Source organism: Pseudorca crassidens, chromosome 1 (genome assembly GCF_039906515.1).
Source record: "Pseudorca crassidens isolate mPseCra1 chromosome 1, mPseCra1.hap1, whole genome shotgun sequence".
In the NCBI taxonomy this organism is placed as follows: Eukaryota; Metazoa; Chordata; class Mammalia; order Artiodactyla; family Delphinidae; genus Pseudorca; species Pseudorca crassidens.
This window is the reverse complement of record NC_090296.1, coordinates 3,725,769-3,732,264: the sequence shown is the minus strand read 5'-3', so window position 1 is coordinate 3,732,264 and position 6,496 is coordinate 3,725,769. Positions and strand designations below refer to the sequence as shown.

At 47.5% G+C, this 6,496-nt stretch overlaps 2 non-coding genes across 2 annotated transcripts; one reads left to right on the top strand and one right to left on the bottom strand.

The window, feature by feature from the left end:
* Positions 1-5,538: 5,538 nt before the first annotated feature.
* TRNAI-AAU (transfer RNA isoleucine (anticodon AAU)) lies at positions 5,539-5,612 on the top strand. The gene has a single exon. It is a non-coding gene; the product is annotated as a tRNA-Ile (tRNA).
* Positions 5,613-6,051: 439 nt separating this feature from the next.
* On the bottom strand, positions 6,052-6,158 carry LOC137207232 (U6 spliceosomal RNA). Its single transcript, XR_010934994.1, has one exon. It is a non-coding gene; the product is annotated as a U6 spliceosomal RNA (small nuclear RNA).
* Positions 6,159-6,496: the final 338 nt, after the last annotated feature.

The window sequence follows — 6,496 nt, the reverse complement described above, 5'->3', positions numbered from 1 at the left end:
CGCTTCACTCAGCCTCCACGACCTTCCCTGAATTACAAAGGGGAGGTTCAAACAGTTGCTAATCAGGAAGGGAGGGGACTCGGAGAAAAGGGAGGAACAGTCAAGCCAAGGGGCAGATGGTGCGGGGTGGTCTGGGAGTTTGGGACTAGCAGGTGCAAACCGGTACATATAGGATGGATAAACAAGGTCCTACTGTACAGCACAGGGAACTATATTCAATATCCTGTGATAAGCCATAATGGAAAAGAATATGAAAAATAATGTGTATATGTGTATAACTGAGTCACTTTGCTGTACAGCAGTAATTAACACAACATTGTAATTCAACTATACTTCAATAAAAAATAAATTAAAAAAAAGAAACAATAGTGCAGCCTTGGGGCGGAGTCCTGGTTCCCCCTCAAGGGACACACATAACAATATCTTGAGCCGTTTTGCAGATACTGAAACCCCCACCAGCCGGGAGAAGTTAAATGTCTGCTGCCCGCAAGCACGGAGACCCCAGACCAGTTGGAACCAGAAGGTTGATGATGCCGACACCCACTTACCTCACCACCAACCAATCAGAAGATTGTCCACTAGCTGATCACGCCCTCTGTGAACCGTTACTAGAAAACTCCCCTCTCCAGGTTGGGACACACAGTTTTGAGGGCATTAGCCTACTGTGGCTCCCTTTGCCTGGCAAAGCAATAAAGCTATTCTTTTCTACTTCACCCAAAACTCTGTCTACGAGGTTTAATTTGGTATCGGTGTACAGAGGCCAGATTCGACAGCACGTCTAACACAGGCCTGGCACAGAGCAAATGTTCAATAGATGTTGTTGACTAATCAAGAAACATCATCAGCTGTCACGTGCTCTGTCATTCCTCTATGACAGGGGCAAGGGGATTTTCACTGATAATTGAGCATCTAGGACAAACTTTAATCATTGATAGGGAAGAATGAAACAGGCAGACTGACGGGGTGCAGAAGCCATGTGGCCTGTTGTTGGGGACCCAGAGAGGGGAAGGGCTTTGCCAAGATCACCCACTTGCTGGTGGCCACCCGGGGCTCTGACCCGAGTCTGCGGCTTCCAGCTCCCTGTGTCTCTATAGCTGTCTCTTGTGTCTAAAAGAGACCTTTGTAAAAGCTTTGCAATGACTGTACATACTCTAAGGAAGTACATTTTTAAAAATTAATTTATTTTATTTATCCTTTTTTTTTTTTTGGTTGCGTTGGCCATTGCTGCACGCGGGCTTTCTCTAGTTGAGGTGAGCAGGGGCTACTCTTCGTTGTGGTGCACGGGCTTCTCATTGTGGTGGCTTCTCTTATTGCGGAGCATGGGCTCTAGGCGTGCGGGATTCAGTAGTTGCAGCATGCTGGTTCAGTAGTTGTGGTGCACGGGCTTAGTTGCTCCACAGGGTGTGGGATCTTCCCAAACCAGGGATTGAACTGGTGTCCCCTGCATTGGCAGGTGGGTTCCTAACCACTGTGCCACCAGGGAAGTCCCAGAAGTGCATTTTTTAAAGTCCCCGGAACCAACTGATTTGTTGTAGCAAATTAGAAGCAACATCTGAAAAACCCTTCTATTTTTTGTCTATTTTTGTTTTGTATTGTATAACAGCTTTGACATAGTACATATTGTACAATGAAGCATTTCATTTCTCTTCCCCCCCTTTCTTTCCTTTTTTTCCAGAATCAACTGGCAGGAAGTGAGCTTCAATAATGAAAGTGTTTTGCTTTCTCCTTGTCTGTGTATACCAGGGCCCCGAGTCAAAATAAAAATGTAAAAAGAAGGTTGAAAAAAAATTCAAGGAAATTGTCCAGGAGACAGACAAAAGAGAGAAGAAAATTAGAGAATCAACCCAGAAGGTCTGACCTCTGAAGAATGGTGTTCCAGAAAAAGAAAAGAGAGCATATGAAGTGAAGGAGATGGTCAAATCTCCTTCAGGAACATTCTTCATCAGAAATGTTGCCAGGATGAAAGGACATGTTTCCAACTTGAAAAGTCCCGTGGGATGCTCAGCACAATGAATTTAACATTCATTCAACAAATACTTATTGAACACGTCCTACGTGCCTGGCACTGTTGTAGGAAGTTGGGATCCATGAATGGAGGCAGAGATCAGACTGATACTTCTACAAGCGGAGGGACATCAAAGATTGCCAGCAAACCACCAGAAGCTGGGGAAGGGGCATGGACCAGATGCTTCCTCAGAACCTTCAGAGGGAACCAACCCCGAGGACACCTTGATCTTGGACTTCTGGCCTCCAAAACCGTGAGAGAATAATTCTGTTGTTTAAGTCACCCAGTTCGTGGTATTTTACTATGGTTAGCTCTAGGAAACGACTACAGTGTGCCTTTATTTTCATACCAAAGGATCCAACTTATAAGCAGAATGACAAGTTTTATAAGTTGAATTTAAAGCAAATGACTATTTAAAATCCAAGGTCGCGGCATGAGCCAAAGTCCCCCACCCCGGACATTTAAAAACCCGAGTAATGATACTCAATACCGTTTAATTCTGATCATGTATGTTTGCGTTTTCCTAACTCAAAGAATGAAAATTAGGGCTTGTTTGTCTTGGAAGTCCTGTAAGATGGAGTGAGAATAGCCGGACAAGTTCAGAGACTTTTGGAGAACAGCGGTGGGTTAAGGCCCAGCCCTCCGTCAGCACTGGGCTCCGAGGAGCCCGGGCGCCCAGGTGCGGAGCTGACTACGTAGATCTACGGTGCCCCCTGCCGTCTATATTCAGTCACTGTGTCTCCCCAACCTCGGGTCTTGGCCTTGGAATATAGACTTGGCCAGGAGCGCCCCGCCTACTCAGGACACGCGGCTGGAACACCAGGAAGGAGGGTGATGGTGGCAGAGGGAGTGGGGGAAAGGAGCTGGTTAGGTGGGGACTTTCAAACGGCTGTTACCGTGGCTGCGGGATGGACAGATACGGTACAGGATGCCCAGTTGAAGTTGAATTCCTGATCAACAACTAACAAGTATGTCCCAAATATTGCATGGGACATACTTACTATGCTAAATTAGTTGCTAAATCTGGCAACCCTATCGGGGCTGGGCCAGAAGGGGAAGGTGTGAACAGAATACGATAACTTTATCTGACTTGCTTTTTTGTTGTCGTTTTTGATGTGGACCATTTTAAAAGTCTTTATTGAATTTGTTACACTATTGCTTTTGTTTTATGTTTTGCTTTTTGGCCCCAAGGCATGTGGGTTCTTAGCTCCCTGAACCTGCACCCACTGCACTGGAGGGTGAAGTCTTAACCACTGGACCACCAGGGGAAGTCCCTATCTGACCTTGCTTTAAAGTGTAAGGTAATTTTGGAATTAGCTATTTCATCCATTTTGTAACTGAGCACAACCCTATGGGGCCTTCCCGGAACAGACCCCTCCCCCATATCTTCTGCTCCAGCTCCTCTCAGAAGTACCTAGATAATAGTATCCGATGCACATTTCCTGAGTTGTTTTACAGATGCTAAAAACCACCACCAAATGGAAGAAATTAATTACTTGATGACCATGAGCATGAAGCCCCCAGACCTACTGGTGCCTAAGGATGGATAATGTTAAGCCCTGTGACACCATCCTGTTACCACCATCCACCAACCAGAGAATTGTGCACAAGCTGATCACGTACCCTGGGACGCCTCTCCCTCACCTGGCCTTTAAAAAGGCTTTGCTGAAACCCATCGGGGAGTTGGGGTATTTTGAGCACTCGCACTCCTGAATTCCTTGCTCGGTGCCCTACAATAAACGCTGCGCTTTCCTTCACCACAACTGGGGGTCAGTAGATGGGCTTTACAGTGAACGGGCGAGGGGACCCAAGTTTGGTTCGGTAACAATCTGATTCCTATTTATTAAGCACATATTATTGCAGACAGAGTGCTAGGCTCTGGGCATTCAGCTATAAGCAAAATGGACAGGATGGCTTCCGTCACGGGCATCTCACTCTACCACCTTGGCCTACATTTATCTGTCCCAGTCAAGTGTCCCAGTCTCCAGGACCCTCCACCACCAGCACAGTTTACTTACAGCACAGCACCTAAACCTCTCCACTCACTCTAACACCTGTCTTTGCTAAACTGAGCTCCGTGAGGACAGGATTCGGCCTGTTCTGCTCACAGCTGATTCCCTGGGGTTAGGGCATTGCCAGGGTGAATGAGTATATTTTGACCGAGTGGCTCTTTGTCTGCACTTGGTTCTCCAGCCTTCCTGGTGGTGGGGTGAGCTACTTCACATCTTTTCAGTTAAATCTCTTCTGTTAAGATTAGCTAGAGTCGGCTTCTGCTGCTCGCAACAGGGAACCTTGATGAGACATCTGCCATGGGAGATGGTTACAGTTTTTTGGAGTAATCAGACCAGAGCCGTGGACAGTGTGAAAAGCTGGTGTTTCTCTCCTGTACTCCTGGAGCATCTGCCCCGGCAGCACAGGCGGCTAGGGCCTCTCAGAGGCCAAGAGATCCCTGGGACATACAAGTGGGGGAATGGACATCTTTGAGTTTTGTCTTTCCAGCATTTTTTCTCCTTTCTTTTTGCGTACAGACCCTATCCCTTTGCAGTGGCTGTCATATTGCCCATTCTGCCCCTATTTTATGATTTATTCATGTGCTGTATAGCAAGAGAGAACAAAATGACAAGAATTTCCAGACATTCCAGGAGGAGGGGGAAGGAAGAACTATGCCTTACCTAGTTGAAGAAACACTGAGGAACCATTTAAAATGACATTTTCAATTACTGAACGATATGCTTGTAATAGAATATTAAGTACAAAAAGCAACATAAAAATTATATTCTCAGGGTTTCCCTGGTGGTGCAGTGGTTGAGAGTCCGCCTGCCGATGAAGGGCGCACGGGTTCGTTCCCCGTTCCGCGAAGATCCCACATGCCGCGGAGCGGCTGGGCCCGTGAGCCATGGCCGCTGAGCCTGCGCGTCCGGAGCCTGTGCTCCGCAACGGGAGAGGCCACAACAGTGGGAGGCCCGCGTACCGCAAAAAAAAAAAATCATATTCTTTTGAACAAGGTTGAATTGAATCATATATATATATATATATAATTTTTTTTAATGCACCGTACAGTGAAAAAAGATTGGCCAGAAGGATGCCAAGTCTCCAGTAGCCGTTGTTTCGGGGCGGTGGGGAATTCGGTGGTTCTTTTGTCCTTTCTCTGGTTTTCTGCATTTTCCAAGCTGTATTTAGCCTCGCCAAATGCTCTTGATACACGAAGTTTCCATGCTGCAAGGATTCTCAGAGATGAATAAAAATTGCACTGAGTTGCAGTATTGGAAAATCCTGCTCCCGAGTTAAGTTTTAAGATCAGCTTGCATTTCCCCTGCGAAAGCCTCCGATTCGCTGTAAGAAGTCACTTCCCTTCTCCTTAAAGGCCCCGGGTCTCAGTTGTTTCATCTGGCCAATGGGGATGACAACAGCCCTTCGCGGGAGCCGGCTGGGAGTCAGCACGGCTGACTCCGCCTAGAGGCGCTTGGCCAGCTCACGGCCTGGAGCAGGCGGAGAAATCTCATAGGTATGCCGGCGGCGCTGGTGCGCTCAGTGGCCGGTTAGCTCAGTTGGTTAGAGCGTGGTGCTAATAACGCCAAGGTCGCGGGTTCGATCCCCGTACGGGCCACAGGTGTCGGTTTCGTTTTCCCTCCGCCACGTTATGGGTTTGTTTTACAACTGTAACTGGCTTTGAAAAGTATGCCTTTTGAGTGCTATGAGCCGCGTGCAAACAGGAGGGAGTCGCGGAATCATTCTGGACTCGGCCCGGAAGTTGGGGCAGGCTGCCGGGTAGGGAGGGAGGGAGGGCAGGATCCCGCGCGGGCTCGGGCTTTGACTGGTTACCCGAAGTCCCCGCGCGTTGCAAGCCTGCAGCCCACTTTGGGTCTTTTTTTAGGATGCTCTCAGTTGCCACCGCCGGTTGCTACCTAATGCAGAGCTTCTGAGGGCCCTCGCGGGGAGACCTCAGTTTTCTGGAGTTCTTAAAATTGAAAATCCAGGGTTGGAATTCATTCATTCCACACATCTTTTTTTTTTTTTTTTTTTACTGTTGTTTTGTTTTTTGTTTTTTGAATATGGAACGCTTCAAGAATTTGAGTGTCATGCTTGCGCGAGGGCCATGCTAATCTTCTCTGTATCCTTCCTATTTTAGTATATGTGCTGCCAAAGAGAGCACCATTCCACACATGTTAATGGAGAGCCTTCTGCATGTCCAGCACCTAGTCTAGGCAGGGAGCAGTAAATGAGAGACACAAATTCCAACCCACATGGAGACAGTGACCAGCCAATGACTGCCATGTTTTTAGTGAGGCCCTTCTGGTTGTGGAAGTGTAAGCAGATTGGGCAGCAGGCGTGAGGAAGAGAACTGGGCATGGCTTTCTTGACATGAGAGAAGCCCTTTCAGGCCTAAGTCATTTTGTGATCTAAGCCTGGCCACAATGCTTGCCCTTGAACAGGTCTCAGTAACAACGATCTTAAGGGAACGAAAAAACAAACTGTTATTGGGCTAGAGAA